Source organism: Cupressus sempervirens, chromosome 2, assembly GCF_028749045.1.
Source record: "Cupressus sempervirens isolate cs-2001-9-10 chromosome 2, ASM2874904v1, whole genome shotgun sequence".
NCBI classification, from domain to species: domain Eukaryota; kingdom Viridiplantae; phylum Streptophyta; class Pinopsida; order Cupressales; family Cupressaceae; genus Cupressus; species Cupressus sempervirens.
Window position 1 is genome coordinate 303,978,429 of NC_143119.1, and position 20,529 is coordinate 303,998,957.

At 33.4% G+C, this 20,529-nt stretch overlaps 1 pseudogene; it reads left to right on the plus strand.

The window, feature by feature from the left end:
- Positions 1 to 542: 542 nt before the first annotated feature.
- LOC149572287 (transcription factor E2FB-like) overlaps positions 543 to 20,529 on the plus strand; it is a 42,090-nt pseudogene continuing 22,103 nt past the window's right edge.

Below are 20,529 nucleotides of genomic sequence, written 5' to 3' on the forward strand. Positions count from 1 at the left end.
AAATCATTATTCTACAAAAGAAAATGCCCTCCATGTTTCAATATTATACTAAGTTATAGATAAACTTTAATAGACATGTCAATAGGCTGTCGAAATCAAGAACATTAGTCAAAATAAAAAGCCTGATATATATAGTATTGAAGGAAGGGTACTCATAAAAGTAGGAAAAGCGTTGTCATATATAGAGTATTGCAGAGATCCGGTACATTATTTGTTTGTTTACTTCACGAAACATGAGCAAAACAGGTATACGAACGAAGAATTTTGTGTCAATATAAGCACAGTCTAAATAATCAACCAATGGAAATTCAAATGCCAGTGACATGAAACCAACTTCAGCGAACTTTTCTGTTCATAATCTGATGTAGTTCAAATATAATGGAATTCCATTGCCTTGTAAATAATTCAGCCGGCCTATGAATTGCCCTATAGCTAGGTATCCCTATTCATCTGCCTAATAGAGTTTAGAATCACACCTTATACAAATAAATATGAAACCCTAAGACACACCTTATTCAGAACTTAACACCATTGTATATGAAATGGGCATTACATGTCTGGCTTGTTCTCCATTCCCATCAATGAAGGGCATCAAGAAGAAGATATGGGATTTCATATTTGCAGTTCTTAAGAAGGAACAATCCTATATCGGCAAGAGTCTTGTTGTTCCAAGAGGGTGTTTTTCAGTGTATGTGGGGAAAGAGAGGAGAAAGTGTTTTCTTCCAATTTCTTATTTGAGCCATCCAGTGATACGTGCTGTTCTTGAGAGAAGTGCTGAAGAGTTTGGAGTCAATCAAGCTGGGATTCTCACACTCCCCTGTGATGTGAAAAGTTTCCAACATGTGTTATGGCTGGTTCATACCGATCCCACCGGGTAGGAAAAGAACAAAGAGGAAATGGCTAAGCATTGTTATCTGGTATGTGGCTCACAATTAATTGAAGATGTAGATAGATCGTCACAAGCAAGATTTCATTTGAATGGGAATGGATCCAAAAACTTCTATTAATCATATGAACATATTATCTAGTCTAACTCAAAGCATTTATACACTAAATATTATGTGTTCAGGTTCTATAGTTTGATATTTTCTTTGATGGAACATGTTATGTTATATACTATGTTTCGAAGATCTGAGGAGATTCTCGTCGTAGGTTGGTACTTTTATCGTTTTGTCATGATTTATATAAGTTTTAATGTGAATAGAATGGAAATTTTCATAATGAAATGAATTGTAATATATTAATATATAAAATAAATTGAAAAAGGTGTATAAGAAAATATGCATCACCTCTTAAGCATCTCAGTCTTTCTCCCACAAATATCTAAGAACCTTACTTCAAGTTGGATTACATCAATTGTCTCTTGATTAAATATATGATTTGCTTCTCTAAAATTAATAGACAAAATAGAAAATTCCAAAACAGAGACAAAAAGAGACACAACTTTTAACATGTTTCACCCATGAGAGAGTGGAGAAAATCTCTATTGAATCATTGCAACTTACCTAAATTATGATTTCACATTACAGAAGTGTTAAGAATGTAGCTTCATTCCGATTGAAGCATATAATTCATTATTAATAATGTATATTAGTATTTGTGAATTATGATAAGAATAGTATATATAAATGTGTGTGTGTGTGTGAGCGCGCGCGCGCATGCGCGTGTGTGTGTGTGTGCATGCACGTATATATGTATATATGTGTGTGTATTATATAGTCACAAATGTTCTTATATATGTTGAATGGAAACATTTAATAATAATAACAAATATTGATTAAACACACACACACACACACATATATATTTGTGTGTGTGTGTGTGTGTGTTATATAATCACAAATGTTCTTATATATGTTGAATGGAAACATTTAATAATAATAACAAATTTTGGTTAAACATTCTTAATATCCTTATCAGATGTCATAACTATCTACATGACTTAATACTAAACTATGCCCAATTAGTCATATAAAGCAATTGGTTTTGAATCGATGTTCTTGTTAATGTATTATGGTAAAGGCCATCAAGGGCCATGACTCTCCATGGCATAAGGTACTATGGGAGTCATGCTCCTTCATGGACTTGACTACCGATCACATATATAACTAAGGTTAATGATTACTATTATGACCAATCAATAAAAGTGGCAATACAGTCATAGACAATAGTCATTCAACTAATCATTTCTAGATATTCAAAGTATTTCACAAAATATTTAAAATTATTAATCATTTCATCATTTTTTAAATATACTTATTGACAATAAATAGTAATCATAATATCAATCATAGCTTCAAATTTATATAATTGAGATAAAGTAATGCCTCTCATGTTTGCAATATGTACCTTGCCTATTTTTTATTCGAGAGATACTTGATACTCTTATTATATGTACCTTGAGATGACCTAAGGGTCAGATGTTATACTTTGATTCAATATCACAGATGCTATACTACTATGATATTCATTTTTTCATATTTGTACATGTTGATGACATTTAGAGATGACAGTAGGTCTATGATGATATCTGATTATCTAGTATTTGGACATATTTTTAAATTATGTCATGTGATGGATTTTATGCTATGGTTATTTACTTTATTTTTGTCTCTTTATGCTTTATGTGAATACAAGTGATGTAAATAGATTATTTAGGTATAATTGAAGAAATGGTTAAATTAGTTATTTAATGCATTTATTGCTTCATCTCTGTTATGTTAGAAATAGGAATTACTCAAATAGGGGAAAATTAGCAATCTAAAAACTTCAGTCACCAACTAGATATTATTTCTTACTTTAAACCATACATAAAAAAGTAATAAAGTAATGTTAAATAGTAATAGTAACCATGCACAAAGATAACTCATAATACCATATTTTGTTAGCTAGGGAAACCTTGGCCAAGGACCCTGATGGGGATGATACCCACAAGATAATATACTGATATATAAGTTCTTTGTTAAAGGATGGAGCCTCTTAGGATTCCATGAGAAAATTCAGTATAGAGAGTTCCAATTAGAAGACTTTGAATCCCTATTAGGAGATTCCAACCCTATTAGGATTTGTAGTATAGTAGATGCAAGATGAGCCCACTACCCAAACATGCATTTACAATTCCAAGAAGAGTTCACTACCCAAAAAAGTAATCAGACATCTAGAATATAAGTACTGTAACTTCTTCCTTGATTGATCTTTGATCTTTAGCTTGATCTCGGATCACAAATAGCTTTACAAATCTTTGCACATATTGCTTTCACAAAAGTTCACATACAATTGCTCAACACAGAAACTTCAAGATAGCACATCACAACATTTATATTCACAAGATGTCCTTTGCATAAATACCATGCCTTTACACAAATTGCTACTAGGTTGGCCAACACACACTTTTTCAACTTAAACTAAAAATCTAGGATGTCGGCCCTAATTGGACAAGTAATTACTTTGTAAACAAAATAATTCATTTCCTTCAATTTTGTTGTCCTATTTATTGGTAAAACACAAATATCTCTTATCTGTACAATACATACTAACTTCTGAGGTTATACACATCATCATCAACATGTTGCTATCTCCATCTAACTTTCCTAGTCATAATATGACATTTGCAACAAGTTACAATCAAAACAATACATTGTTGTATAACCAATTCCATACTTAGACAATTTTCTAAGTACCAAAAGCTAAGTATCTTTATATCCGAGGTTTCCTGTAAGCATGTACATCATGTGTTACATAAATGACAACAATTACATATTTCCATTAGCCAATTATCAACATGTTATTATGTGCAATTTCACTTGATCGTGTGCTTTAGTGTGTTGGATTTATATCCCTAGTAGTGGCACATGGAGTTAGTGATTCAACTATTCATATTTTACAATGTCATCCCTGTATGGTTGACGTATCCTTATTTAATTGTTTAAATTAAACCTTTTAGTGATTATTAAATCTGAACTCATTTGCATTATGTGATAAGACTAGTAAGCATATTTATGCATTTAGAGGTTCACATTGTCGTGAAAGTTGTTAAGTTAATTTCTATGATTTTGGGTTTTTGGGATTTAAATTTTATTGAACTTATTTTTTGGTAGCTTTGTCTTAGGTGAATTCTTATTACGAGGAATAACATGTTTCCGTTTGGGTCAATACATAGTCTAGCTAGTCTAACTAGCTATTTGCCCTAATCGATTATTCACTCAAAAAGTTAATAAGTACTGAAAAAGGGATTTGTTTTATCACTTTTCAATTTTGCAAATTAGAAATTGGAGAGCTTTTTCTGAAATCCTTTTCAGAAGGATTGGTTTCCTATTTTCTATGTGAGTTGTGAGCATGGGATCTTCATGAGGTTAGTCTTGTTAGATTCAACTTAGGGAGACCTTGCTTTGTCAACACTTTTGGTAGTAGTAGTGGGTGATTTATTTTATCAAGTTGATTTTAGTTTCTGCCCCTTTTGCTATCAAGTAGGGCTCTCCTATTTTCTTATTTCTACTTCATTTCAGCTTTTATTTCTAGTAGCAGTTTGTTAGGAGGCTCAGAACTACTATTCCCTCTATTTCTATTTGTTGGTTCTGTCTAGTTGGTCGAGTATGAACATTTTCCCTATTTTTGGGATGGTGGTTTGGGGTTTCGCATTGTTATGTTGACCATTTTTGCATACAGTGTTCAAACCCAAATATTATTGGATTTTTGAGGGTTTTGTACCCAAGGACCAAATGATTTTTTATTTTGAAGTTTTCTAGTTTTTGGGGTTTTTACCTTGTTTTGTGTGCCACCTTATTTTCTTAGGTTTTCTTAGCATGATGTTAGTCATGGCCCTGAATGATTCATTTGGATGTCATTCAAACCATCATTGCACTTTTATGTTGCATTGGGATGTGCATTGCATCCTTCCTCCTAAGTCTATTTTTGGTTAAGTGACTTTTTGCATTGTGTTTTCATCTAGCCCTTGTATGATGATCTTCATGATGGTGGTGCGCTACACATGAGTACATACACGTACATTTGTTAGGTGACTAGTGAGGTTAAATTTTCTATGGTACTTCTAAAAGTTATGATCATTGGGGTTGGGTTAGGAATTTGCATGCCTAAGGGCACTCATAGTTGGATTAGCATGGGTAGGTTAGGGTAGCATATGGAGGAGGCTTCTATCTCACGACTTGGCAATCATGGTGCCATAGGTTGGTAGAGGGAGAGCTTTAATTAAGTGATAACTAAATAAAATACTAGGTGGTAATAAAACTTAAGATAATAAAAAATGTTTTGTGCTAGAGCCTTCCATTGAAGAAGTTGAATCTATATGATCTGAGCTTGGGCTTTTCAATGCCAAGTGAATCTCGATGATGTCAACCCCTACTTAGCAGCCCATTGAGTGTCTGACCAAGACTTGCAGTTTATGGATTGTCTATGTTCTTAGTTTAAGTTATCATACTGTCTAGCATGACTGTTAGCCATGGATGTTTGCATTATGTGTGATTGTTATTGGATCATTATCTCCATCAGCATGGTGGGAGTGGACCTACGAGTTCCACGTGGTTGGGGCGAGTAGCTACCTATACCACTGTTGGGGACTAGTGTAGAAAAATGGTCTACTATCCTAGTGCGATTGTTGTTGGATGTTTTCACTTTGTACTTCAAGTCCTAGAGTATGCTTTCTTGTGATATATGCTTTCATTGGAATGCTTGTATATCATGTTTAGATGATGTTAGTATTGATGCATTTCCTTATTATGATGTTTAGCATATTAGATGATGAGTTGATTTCTAGGATTATCTTATGCTTTACTTCTAGCATGTTATATTTCCTTATGCTTATGTTGTAGCACATTTTAGTAGTGATGTCCTCATAAGATAGCACTGACAATCGATAGTTTGGGACGTTACGCGCGAGGGATGGTTAGGGCCCATGATGGTCTTATGATGCTATTATTGTTGGGAGGAACTATTTACTTAGTTGGTTATTTTAGTTAATTGCAATGTTATTTCTATATCCTGCGATGTTGCTTTTAGTTATTTCCCTACACTGCTTGATTAGATGGTTATATGCAATTTTTGTCTTTCAGTATTGTGTTCGAGTATTTACACCTCAAATTGTGGATCCCATACTTCCTGGTGTGGAGGTTCTAAACTTTGTTTTACTCTTTATTTTGTCCTTGGATTGTTCTATGCATTTCTTGGGAAACCATGTATCATCATGGGGCAATACTATAAAATGTTGCACACCGAAAGGAGTTATGTCATGTGATACTAGAAAGTATTGCACCCCCTTTGAAGAAGTGTTGTATGATACGTGTAAAGTATCACAAGCCTTCCTAAGAAGCATTTACAAATCCTTGAAAATATCACATGCCTTCTTTATAAAGGTCATACAATACTAAAAACTATTGCATAGTGCTATATTAAAGTATCGCTCAAGTTTTGGAAAAGCTCACATGGGTGGACAATAGGCACTTTTTGTTGAATAATGTTGTCCTTGATGTCACACAAATGTCATATCAGTCATTAGTCTCAAGTTCACCAAGCTCAGATAGTCTACAATGCAATTTACAGTGCCAACCGAGCTCACTCGGTCATTGAAGGAAATGTGGAAGACAGTGTTAACTGAGCTAACTCAGTCATCGAAGGAAATGTGGAAGACAGTGTTAACCGAGCTAACTCGGTCATCGAAGGAAATGTGGAAAACAATGTTAACCGAGCTAACTCGGTCAACGAAGGAAATGTGAAAAGTCAGTGTTAATCGAGCTTCACTCGGTCTCCAAAGGTTAGTTTCCACCGAGCTCACTCGGTTATCTCAGGAACCTCAGTACTTACCGAGTTCTCCCAGCGATTGAAGGATTGTCACGAAGTTCACTGTATCCACCGAGCTCAGTCGGTTAACACAGGAATTATTTTCTGAAAAAAGTTCACCATGCAAGGTCGGCCAGTATAGGGATTTGCTAATTAATTACTTTTAGCCGACTATTGTAATTATTTGTTTTAGTCAGTGATTTGAGCCAACTAAGATAATCTGAAAGGTATATATGGTCATTCAAGTTATGAATTAAAAGTGTGTGATTATGAAAAAGAAGTTATGAATGTGAATTATAGTATGAAGAGGCGAATGTTGAAAAAAGTCTGATGAAGAATCAGATGTGTTGAAGGAGATGCAAAGTTGTATTTGATCAGTAAGGATTCAGTCAAGCATAACAGAGATCTGCAATCAGCAAAGATAAGTTGCACATTATATCAGGTCATTTCATTGTTGCTTTCTAAGCATTGTAACAGTGTATTCAAAATCTCTTAATAGAGTTGGTTTAACAACCATTCAGTAAATCCTCTAACAAGGTGACAGTTTAGTTGAATTGTTCTAAAGACCTCTACCAAGGCCACTCCTAACAGGGTGATTAAATCCTTTAACAGGGTCACACCTAACAGTGTGTTTTTGTAACCTTTAACAGGGTTGGCTCCTAATAGGGCTCACTTCAGAAGAGTGAAAAATAGTATCTAGATACATTGGTGGTTTTTCCCATATTGGGTTTCCACGTTAAAACTGGTGTCTCTTGTGTTTTAATTATTGAATTACTTTGTGCATGATAACATATCAGTTCTTAATATTTATCATTTGCTGCATTATCAAGTTTCAACATTTTATTAGTCAGATCAAGGGTATATTCAGACATCTTAGGGACTGTGGAAAGTTTTTGTAATAACTGATTCACCCCCTCCCCCTCTAAGTTACTCTATTCTCATTTCCAACAATTGGTATCAGAATTTTTGGTGCTTGCAAGAAAAGATCTCAAGGATCTAAGTCAAAGATCAAGATGTCTTACAAAAGAGAAATTCCAAAACTCAATAGAGATAACTTCTCCACATGGCAAGGATTGATGAGACTTCATCTGGCTACTGTTGGTGATACTGGACTAAAATACCTTGAAGAAAAATATGAAGAACCTCCTGGCACATTGTCTGTCAATGACATTGCTAAAAAGAAGACTCACAAAAATATGATGATAGACATAGCATCCACTCTCAATTATGAAGAATTTGATGACATTAAGGACTACACAACTACCTTTGAGATGTGGAACAAGCTAAAAGAGATCTATTGAGGAGATGATAATGTAAGAAGAGAAAAAGCATAAAGTCTAAGAGGACAATTTGATCAAATGAGGATGAAAGAGGATGAAAACATTGCAAAATATGTTGAAAGAGTTAAAGCATGTGTGAGTGCAATCAGAGCATCTAGAGGTGATATCAAAGGAGAAACAATTATAAGCAAAGTTCTCAGAACCTTGCTTCCTGTTTATGCAATCGAAGTTTCTGCAATTCAGGAAAGAAGGTGTGAAGCAAATCATCAGATAAATCTTGAGGCCATAGTTGGAAGACTAACTGCATTTGAACTAGATAACTTTGATAACTATGTTTCAACCTCCAAAAACATTGAATCAGCATTTCAAGCCAAGCTCTCACTCAAAGGGAAAAACAAAAAGGAGAAGGAATCTCAGTCAGAAAGTGAAGATGAATCAAGCCAAAGTTCAGACAGTGACCTCGAAGTGATTGAAGCTCTACTAACAAGGAAATACTCTAGAGGCAGAGGAAAATACAAAGGTAAAGTTTTTCTAATTTGTTTTTCTTGTGAAGAAATTGGTCATATTGCAGCAAGGTGTCCAAACAAGAAAAACAATGATGAAAAGAAAGATTACAAATGGAATGGCAAGAAAGACTTCAAATCATTCAAGAACAAAGGTAAGAAATCATGCTTCATGGCTGAAAATTCTAAAGACTCTGATAATAGTGAGGATGAAATTGTTTATATTGCTGTTAAAGATGATTTTGACAGTGATGAGGAAGATAAAATGGCACTTGTCTCTCATATAAGTAAGAATGATACATGGATTATAGACAGTGGTTGCTCACATCATATGACTGGTGATAAAACTAAGTTTGATCAGTTTGAAGACTATGATGGTGGCAGTGTAAGGTTTGGTAATAATGAACCTTGTTTCATAAAAGGAAGAGGAAGAATCTGTCTAACCAAAGAGCTTGTATGTAATAATGCCTATTGGGTTGAAGGTCTTAAACATAATTTGTTAAGCATGGCACAATTACTCAATACTGGATTCAAGGTGGAATTCATGCATGGAAAGGCAAGATTGTTGAATGAGCAAGGAAAGCTGATAGGATTTGGCACCCAAACTAAAGGTAACTTGTTCTATCTAGAACTTGGTGAATGCTCATGTTTTATTGCTCAAATTGAAGAAAGTTGGTTATGGCATAAAAAGTTGTGTCATGTCAATTTTGATAACCTGGTAAAAATAAGAAAATTCAAGAAAGTAAGAGGCATTCCTAACATTAAGAAACTTGAGGTTGGTCTATGCAAGAATTGTCAGATTGGTAAAATGGGTAAGACTAGTTTTAAAAGTAAAAACTATCAGTCTGAAGATATATTAGAAATTGTGCATACTGATTTGTGTGGACCCATTGGAATAGAAAGCTATACTAGAGAAAAAAATTTTATTCTTTTTATTGATGACTACTCAAGAATGATGACTCTCATGTATCTAAGGAACAAATCAGAGGCATTTGAGAAATTCAAATGGTATTTGGCAAGAGTAGAAAAAGAAACAGGAAAAAGACTAAAATGCTTAAGGTCAGATAGAGGTGGTGAATTCATCTCACATGAATTCAAAAACTTTTGAATTGAAAAAGGTATTAAAAGACAAGTCTCAGCACTAGGAACTCCTGAACAAAATGGAATAGCTAAAAGAAGAAACAGATCCATCATGGATTGTGCAAGAACCCTGATGATAGAAAAGAACATTACTATCAAATAGTGGAAGGAAGCCATTAGCACAATAGTTCATACCTTAAACCAAGTACAGTTGAAGAAGGACTCATTCAAAACTCCCTATGAATTATGGTATGGCTACAAACCCAATGTAAGTTATCTGAAAGTATTTGGAAGCAAATATTATATTTTGAAAGAATTTAGAAAAGGAAAATTTGATGTAAAGGTGATGAAGGAATATTTTTAGGATATTCATGCAAAAGCAAATCATATAAATGTTTAAATCTATCCACTCACAAAGTCATAGAAAGTGCACATGTGAAAGTTGATGATTTTGCAGACAAATCTGAAGAAGAAAGCAAAAAGGTACCTGAAGATTACAGAATATTTGTTTACATTGAACCAGATACTATACCAAGCATACCATTCACTCAAGAATCCTCAACTCCCGAGTCATCAGTAACCGAGTTGTAAAAAGTTCAAACCGAGCCACAACAACTTTCAGACACTACCGAGCAAGTGTCTACCGAGTCTAAAGTGCCCAAGCCAATTCTTACCAAGCCAGAATAGCCTGAACATGAAATTGAAACACAAGGAGATAGCAATGAAACTCATTCAAGAGGCAAAGAACCTGTATTAGCTAAATATGTCAGAAGACATCATGCATGAGATTAGATCATTGGAGACAAATCTGAAGGAACCTTGACAAGAAGCAAGAAAAATACTTGTTTACTTGCTGATTTTGAACCTAGAAGCATTAAAGATGCATTGGCAAATGATAGTTGGATTGAGGCAATGAACGAGGAAATAGAACAGATACAAAAGAACAAGACATGGACTCTTGTACTGAGGCCTAAAAATAAGAATGTAATTGGAACCAAGTGGGTATTCAGAAACAAGTTGACTGAAGATGGTAAGGTATCCAAAAACAAAGCCATATTGGTATGCAAAGGATACTCTCAAGAAGAAGGCATAGATTATGGAAAAACCTTTTCTCCTATTGCAAGATTGGAAGGAGTCAGAACCTTACTTGGATATGCTGCTCACATAGGATTCAAAGTTTATTAGATGGATGTCAAGTTAGCAATCCTCAATGGAATACTAGATGAAGAGGTTTACATTGAACAACCTAAAGGTTTTGTTGATCCAGATAAAAGGAACATGGTCTACAAATTACACAAGGCACTATATGGTCTAAAACAAGCCCCTAGAGCATGGTATGAAAGATTGCATAACTATCTTATTCATATTGGTTTTCAAAGAACTAATGATAATAGTAGCTTGTATATAAAGGAAGGACCAGATAATAAGATTGTCTTGGCAGAAATATTTGTAGATGATACTGTTTTCACAGGACATGATGATCTTTGCAAAGAATTTTCAGAAGAAATGAACAAGGAATTTGAAATGTCTATGTTTGGTGAAATAAAATTCTTTTTTGGTCTCCAAATTCAACAAAATAAGAATGGCATCTACATCACTCAATCAAAATACATCAAGGAGATATTGAAAAAGTTTGGTATGGAGGACTGTAAACCTATTGGAACTCCTATGTGTACTGGATTGAAACTTACCAAATATGATGAATCCAAAGAGGTAGATCAAACATTGTATAGATCTATGATTGGAAAATTGCAATACGTAGTTCATACTAGGCCAGATATTGCCCTTACAGTTGGTATTGTTGCAAGATTTTTAGCAAAGCCAAGAGAAACTCACTTGATGGAAATCAAAAGAATAATGAGATATTTGAAAGGAACTGAAGATTATGGCTTATGGTACAAATTTGGAGGTAATTTGGATTTGAAAGTGTTTACTGATGCTGATTGGGAAGGAAACCTTGATGACAGAAAAAGCACAAGTGGAGGAGAACTCTTTCTTGGAAAAAGATTGGTTTCTTGGACTAGCAAAAAGCAGAATTGTACATCCCAATCTATAGCAGAGGCAGAGTATGTTGCTGTAGCAGTAAACTGTTCAAATATTGTTTGGTTTAAGAAGTTATTGCAAGGAATGGAGATGGAAATCAAAGAACCAATCGTCATGTTCTGTGACAATACTAGTGCAATCAACATATCTAAGAATCCAATGATGCATTCCAAGACCAAGCATATTGCAATAAAATATCATTTTGTCAGAGAATTGGTGTAAGACAAGGAGATCAAATTGGAATATGTCCATACAAAAGAACAAATTGCTGACATATTCACAAAGCCTTTACCTAAGGATGCATTTTTGTTTCTCAGAGGTAAGTTAGGGGTCATTTCCCTATCTGAAGTCCACTAAAAATAAGTTCTAGTGATGCATCAACGCATACAAGATTGAAGATCTATCTGTTGATGCAGTTTAATCAGAAATCATTGCATATGAATCAGTACTAAAGGTACATTATAATTCACTTAATTTCTATTGTCTTTGGCATGTGTTGTCAAAGAGGGAGAGATTTTACTGTCATATCCTTCTGAAATTTGTGAAGATTTGAAAAGTTTTCCATGAAGTCCCTTAACAGAGGGAGACTATTGAAAGAGGGAGAAGTCTATTATCTTGTTGAACTTGTTTTCAAAATTTCATTTCTGTTATGACATGTTGTGTTGCCATCAAATGCCAAAGAGGCAGATTGTTGAATAATGTTGTCCTTGATGTCACACAAATGTCATATCAGTCATTAATCTCAAGTTCACCGAGCTCAAACAGTCTATAATGCAATTTACAGTGCCAACCGAGCTCACTCGATCATCGAAGGAAATGTGGAAGACAGTGTTAACCAAGCTAACTTGGTCATCAAAGGAAATGTGGAAGATAGTGTTAACCGAGCTAACTCGATCATCGAAGGAAATGTGGAAAACAGTGTTAACTAAGCTAACTCGGTCAATGAAGGAAATGTGAAAAGTCAGTGTTAATCGAGCTTCACTCGGTCTCCAAAGGTTAGTTTCCACCGAGCTCACTTGATCATCAAATGAATCATGGAAAAGTTAGTGTTAACTGAGCTTCACTTTCCACCGAGCTCACTCGGTTATCTCAGAAAACTCAATACTTATCGAGTTTTCCCAACGATTGGAGGATTTTCACGAAGTTCACTGTATCCACCGAGCTCAATCGGTTAACACAAGAATTATTTTCTGAACAAAGTTCACCGTGCAAGGTCGGCCAATATAGGGATTTGCTAATTAATTACTTTTAGCCGACTGTTGTAATTATTTGTTTTAGTCAGTGATTTGAGCCGACTAAGATAATCTGAAAGGTATATATGGTCATTCAAGTTATGAATTAAAAGTGTGTGATTATGAAAAAGAAGTTATGAATGTGAATTATAGTATAAAGAGGTGAATGTTGAGAAAAGTCTGATGAAGGATCAGATGTGTTGAAGGAGATGCAAAGTTGTATTTGATCAGTAAGGATTCAGTCAAGCATAACAGAGATCTGCAATCAGTAAAGATAAGTTGCACATTATATCAGGTCATTTCATTGTTGCTTTCTAACCATTGTAACAGTGTATTCAAAATCTCTTAATAGAGTTGGTTTAACAACCATTCAATAAATCCTCCAACAAGGTGACAGTTCAGTTGAATTGTTCTAAAGACCTCTAGCAAGGCCACTCCTAACAGGGTGATTAAATCCTTTAACAGGGTCACAACTAACAGTGTGTTTTTGTAACCTTTAAAAGGGTTGGCTCCTAACAGGGCTCACTTTAGAAGAGTGAAAGACAGTATCTAGTTACATTGGTGGTTTTTCCCATATTGGGTTTCCATGTTAAAACTGGTGTCTCTTGTGTTTTAATTACTGAATTACTTTGTGCATGATAACATATCAGTTCTTAATATTTATCATTTGCTGCATTATCAAGTTTCAGCATTTTATTAATCAAATCAAGGGTATATTCAGACATCTTAGGGACTATGGAAAGTTTTTGTAATAACTAATTCACCCCCTCCCCCTCTCAGTTACTCTATTCTCATTTCCAACACTTTTTGGATTTTTTGGAAGTTTTTTGGAGGTGTTTTGGATACGCTTTGTGGTGTTCTCAAATGCCTTAGAATTGCATTTTGAATTCAATATGTTTTGGGATTCATATTTGTTTGTGTCCTTCTGTGGTTAGTCATTTTGGTTAGTAGTGGTGTTTGGAGATCTGTTGGTGTTTGGATGTGTGATTAGTCTTCCACTGTGATCTTTGTGATCCTCATATGTTGTATGTTAAAAAAAATAAAAAAATTATATGATGTTATAGAGGAGAGAGTCCTCTTCTAGAATGTATAATTTGTCTCCCGATAGATTTGTTTTGAAAAATGTGGTGGGAGATGAAAACTATCAATTTTGGTTGAGTTAAAATTTGAATTATTGTAGAAGAGAAAATATAGGTCTAAAGCTATTTTTTTAAAAATTGTTCTAGCTATATATTTTATCTATAATATAGTTTGAGATCAAAAGGAAATAAGTTTATTTCCATATAGTTTTATGGTGGGAACTAGACCCCTAATTTTCAGCATTTTTCAGCGACTAAAAAATTATCTGTAAAAAATAGGAAAATATATCAATTCTTATTCCAAATAATTATTAAAAATTCTAATCCTAAACTTCATCCATTTCTGCAGATTTCATTAGTTTACTTCATCTTCAAATTCAAAATAATAATACCCAATATATGTCATTCAATGTGAACAGTTATACTTTTGTTAGCCTTTTCCTTTACAAAAGGGTGACATAGGTTTTTACTTTTACCCTAGGATTATAACAATACTTGAAGAACTTTAATTAGATTCTTACATAGAAGAAGATATTAAGATGCCTGAAAATGAATCAAATAAGACATCCTGAAAGAGATGCAAGAACAAGGCTAAGAAAATAATTGTTGATGTTGTCAACTTAGACTATATTCTTCCATCAATATCAAAACTAAAATCTACTTATCAAGTGTTTAAAGGTATTCAATTTATACATTTGAAATCAGAAATACGATCACATTACTCACTTTAAAACAACAAATCTTAAATATCAAAATGATTAGAGAGACATTTTCATCTTACTTCTTGAGAATCACTTAATTAAGAGATTAAATCTCTATTACAGAGAACAATATTGGTGATCAAGAACTTTCTCTAATAGCCCTTAGAGGATTACCAATTTCATGGGAATCTTTATCTAGTGTGCGAGTTGGCCTTCTCTACCTAACTTTAATCAATTGAACAATGAGTGCACTCAAGAGATATCTTGACTAATCTCAAGAGGGATTGGTATAAATAAAGAGGGAGAAATTCAAGCACTAAATGCAAACTCTAGCAACAAAGGGAAGAAAAATAAATTCAAATGAAAGAGAGGAAATAACTACGAAAATCACAAAAACATATATCTCTCTAAGGTCTAGTACTACAAGTATGATAAATTTTGGACACACACACACACACATTCTGCCTTGAAAGAAAGAAAGCTTAAGATATCATAGTTGAATTTAAAGAAATTGAGAATCATGTATTCTACCTAGCTCTATCAAGTGAGTTAAACTCTAACAGCAACTCTTGGATAATTGATAGTGGAGCTTCAAGACACATAGCTGGGTTTAGGGACTAGTTTGAAACTTTTGAAGGACATTCAACTGAAGAGGTAACCATTAGAGACAATTCCACCTATCTAGTCAAAGGAATATGGACCTATTCAATTCAAATAAGAACCAAAATTACTTTACAATTAAAAGATGTTCTCTTTCAACCAGACATAAAGAGAAACTTGATTTCTATTTTAGGCCTAGGTGATCAAGGTTATCTTGTTACCTTCCATGAAGATAAAGTATTACTTTGGCTTAAAAAATTCTAACATTAATAATTTTATTGTTGTTGGATCTAGAGATGGTAGCTTATAACAAATATGTAATATTAAAAAACATGCACTAATCCATGAAACATCAAATCATAATGATGTTTGGCGTACAAGAATAGAACATCTTTGGTACAATGACCTATGTGCTATAAGAAGGATTGCTAATAGATTACCTCACTTAAAATCTTAACATACTAGAATTTGTAAAGGTTGTGCTCTAGGGAAGAACACTAAAAGGTATTTTTCTTAAAGTGAACATAAATATAAAAATATACTAGAACTTGCCCACACTGATTTATGTGGTCCAATGTCAACACCATCATTAGTGGGATTTTTGGATTATGTAATCTTTGTCAATGATTATTCTAGGAAAAATTTGATATATTTCCTAAAACTTAAGAGTCAAATGAAGTAGTTGAAATTTAAATAATTTAAAGCCTTAGTGGAAAATAAATGAAGGAAGAAAATAAAAACCTTAAGATCAAATAATGCATGGGGGGATAGGGGGAATATATATCTGGAAACTTTAAAGAATTTTGCATTTCTATTGGGGTTAAGAGTGAGAGTACAATACCTTATAATCCTCAACAAAACATAGTCACAAAAAGGTAAAAAAAAACCATCATTGAGGTTGCAAAAGACATGATGCATGATGAAAACATACATTTTTCATTTTGGGCTTAAGCCTCAAATACAACTGTGTACATCCAGAATAGATACCCCCATTCAATCTTAGATAATATAATAGTACTTGAAGAAGTGTTTGCATGGATTAAGCAAGACTTAGGACAGCTAAGAATATTTTTTTTCCCCATATATATTCATGTTCCTATAGAAAAAAAGGACTAAATTATAAGCGTCCAGGAAGAAAGGAATATTTGTTGGTTATAGTGAAACCAAAAAAGGATACAAAGTCTATGTTCTAGGACAAAGATCAGTTGAAATCAGTAGAGATGTTAAATTTGAACAAGATGTTTCTCTAAACATTGAAGATGATTCAATCACAAAATTAGATATAACTGAGAATAAGAGGGAGAACATTATAAAAAATTATGAACCTTCGTCATCATCTAATCTTGAAAATGCTAAAATTTCCAACAATAAGAAAAAAATGGGCAAGAAAGATGGTTGAAGAAAATAATGTGGCACCTGATGAAGTATTTAGAGAAACTAGAAGAATGACAAATCAAGCACGCTATATTATAATTATGATCAAGCTTACTAAAATAGAACCATCAAATGTTGAAGAGGCCTTGACATGTCAAGCTTGGAAAGATGCAATAATGAAGAAATATCAATCCATCTTAAAGAATGATGTATGGGATGTTGTATCTAAACCTAAAGATAAATCATTTGCATCTTCAAAATAGTTGTTCAAAATCAGATATGTATCAGATGGTAACATTGAAAAACACAAAGCCAAACTTGTTGCCAAGGGGTTTTCTTAGGCTAGAAATGATTATGAAGAGACCTTTTCTCTACTCACCTTATATGCTTCTATAAGAGCCATTATTTTCATTGCATCATAAATCTCTATGTATGTAAAATAAAGAAAGCTCTCTACTACCTTAACAAGCTCTTCGTGCTTGGTATCAAAGAATAGACAACTATTTCTCCAAACTTGGATATTCCAAAAAAGAATTTGATCTTAACATATATTTAAAATTTTCTTCATTGTACATCAATCCTTTCTTGCATATTATCAAAAATTTCCTCACTGTACATCTAGATGTAATTATATAGGCCTACTAGATTGTTTTGAAGCATTCTTTCCTAGATTCCATATACAATATCAAAGGGTGCTACACCTATGGCTTTCTTTATTGTCACCCTGTTAGCCCATATTGCCAACTATAGTTTAGAATCCCATGCTTTTTTATTATCATCCAAAGTCCTCTTTATGACTTTTAACAAGCTCTTGTTTGTAGGTTCAACTTGTCCATTTTAGTATGGATGATAAGGGGAAGATGTTGACCTTGTTATCCCATATTTATCACAAAACTTTATGAACTCTTTTGGCCTAAAACACATGGCATTGTATAGACATCCAAACCTTGAAATAACATTATTCAAAAGGAAATTATTCACCACTTTACTAGTAGCATGTCTTGTAGGAGTGGCCTCTACCCATTTTAAAAAATAATCGGTGGCTACTAGAATTAATGAATAACTAGCACTTGATTTGGAAGAAATTTCTCCTATAAAATCTATACCCCATTTCTAGAAAGGTGCTTGGGCTTCAACTATTTTTAAAGGAGTATTTCCAAAAAACTTGAGCTTACCTACAAATCTTTGACAAGCATCACATATTCTAACCAATAATTGAGCATCTTCAAAAAGAGAAGGCCACCTAAATCAAGGTATTTGTTGGAAATATAAGAGGAGTAACTGAGAGGGGAGGGGTGAATTAGTTACTACAAAAATATTTCTTAGATCCATTAGATGTCAGTTCAAAAATATAAATAGATAACTAAATACTTTTGAAGCTCAACAAACACATAGAATGTTGTAACTTGGTAGTAACTGGATTAGCTCAATAAAAGATTAACAAATAAATTATTAGATGTTATCTGTGATTACCATTACTTTAATTTAGTTGCAAACACATAAAGAAAACAACATGAACACATTTGACACCAAGATTTAATATTGAAACCCAATTTGGGAAAAACCACCAATAGCAACTAGTTACTAATTTTCACTATTCTAAAGTGAGCCCTATTAGGAGCCAACCTTTTTAAAGGTACAAAACATAGTATTAGGTGTGATCCTGTTAGGAGTGGCCTAGTTAGAGGTCATGAGAACAATTCAATGGAATTTCCACCTTTTAAGAGGATTTGCAAATAGCTATTAAGCCAACTCTATTAGGAGATTTAGATCACTACTACAATGGTTAGAGAGTAACAATGAGATTACCTGATTTGATTGCAACTAATTTGTTAATTTTAGATCTATTTTCTAGCTTGTACTTGATCCTTCCTGATCGAATATGGGTTTGCTGCTCCACATGGATATTCTACTTATTCTTCAAATTAACTTCCTTTGCTCATCATTAGATATTCAATCACATCTTCACAATTTGCACATTTTCTTCCACTTTCCACACAAACTTTGAAATCACAACTTGACCTTATACTTATATCTTCCACTTTTTCAAGTTAGCTCAAATACAACTTACAATAATTAATATTCATCACCTTAGTTAGCTGGAATCAATAGATAAATCAATTAAGATTAATAGAAAAAAATAAGAAAATCCTTCATTAGCCAACCCTACTTGGTAGAAACTAACTCTAAAACGATTTCCTTTATTAACCAATAGAAGCTCAATTAACATTGCAAACTTACGAAAGTCCTTTGGCAATTGAGTGAGCTCGATTAGCACTAGTTCCATCCAACTTTACTTCAAAACTTGAGTGGGCTTAGTTAACACTCACTTTCTACAACTTTTCTTTTGATGCCCAAGTGAGCTAGATAGGCACTGGCTTCTAAACTAGGCAAACATAAGAATACTTAATAAACACTGAGAACTGTCTTCACTGCCTGCGTGAGCTTGAGATATAATGACTGTAGATGATATGAAATTTGTGTAACATCAAAGATAAAACAAAATTAACTAATTATATCCAACACTCTCATCACTTTATGGGTAGTGGTTTTAGCCATATAATGTCCTCCACAAACTCTTGCATGCATTTCATTCAATATCTCTTTGGATTTTTCTTGATCAATACATTTCAATAACATTCCTCTAAAGTTTCTCTGCCACAAATTATTCCTAATAGTAATATACCTGATAGCCTATAATATTATTCTTTTTTTCTCATTATCTCTCAAATGGGATTGAACTCCCATGTGCTATAAGTAATATATGACGTTGGTGTACCATTCATAATGATTCATATCACATAACCCTAATCTTATGTCATCTACTACCAAATTTATTTGATTTTCATCTAGGTTTGATTGGGCCATGAGCTTCACTAGTCCTTGACCCCATACTAATTTTGTGATCTAGATATCAATGTTGAATTCCTGAATTCTATTAATTCATCTGCATCTCCCACCAAATACCTCCTGCTGAGAAAATATAGCCTTCACAACTACACTTGGTACAAATACAATAACAATAACACCTACAAGATAACACCTGAAGGCTTTGACTACTTTTACCAAGGCATAATCCTATTTTTCATTTATCTCATACTTTAATTCAGTAATCTAAAGGGATCTACTAAAAAATGTAATAGGCTGTTCATACCCTTCTTCATTATTTTGTAGTAGAACTGCCACCATAGTATGAAAAGATGCAAAAGAAAATATGTGCATTGGTTTTGTGCAAATAGGGGTCCTAAAGAATGGAGCATTTCTTATAGCTATTTCAATATCTTGATAAGCATCTAAAGGTTCAAAATCCCAATTGATAACAACTTGCTTTTTGAGAATCTTACATATTGGTCTACTAATTTTAGAAAAAATTGTAACAAACCTTCTCAAAAATTTTGATTGCCCAAAGAACGATTGTATTTATTTTGCATTCTTTAACTTAGGAACTTTATCAATGGAAGCTACTCTTTTAGGATCTATCTTCACCCCATCCTTTGACACTATATGGCCTAACATTCTCCCTTCTATTACTCCAAATGTACACTTCTTTGGGTTTAGAGATACTCCATACTCTAAGGCTTTAATGAAAATATTCTCTTGATGTGTATAGTGGTCCTCAAACTTCTTGGAATATGCTATGAGGTCATCTCAATACACTACCATAAACTTGTTAATATAATCATTGAAGGCCACATCCATAGCTTTCTAAAAAGTTGCCCTACATTAATTAGCCCAAATGGCATTCTCACAAATACATAAGTACCCCATGGAGTTGTAAAAGTTGTCTTAAATTTTTTTTTTTTCATTTATAAGGACCTAATTATATCTTGAGAATCCATCTATCATAG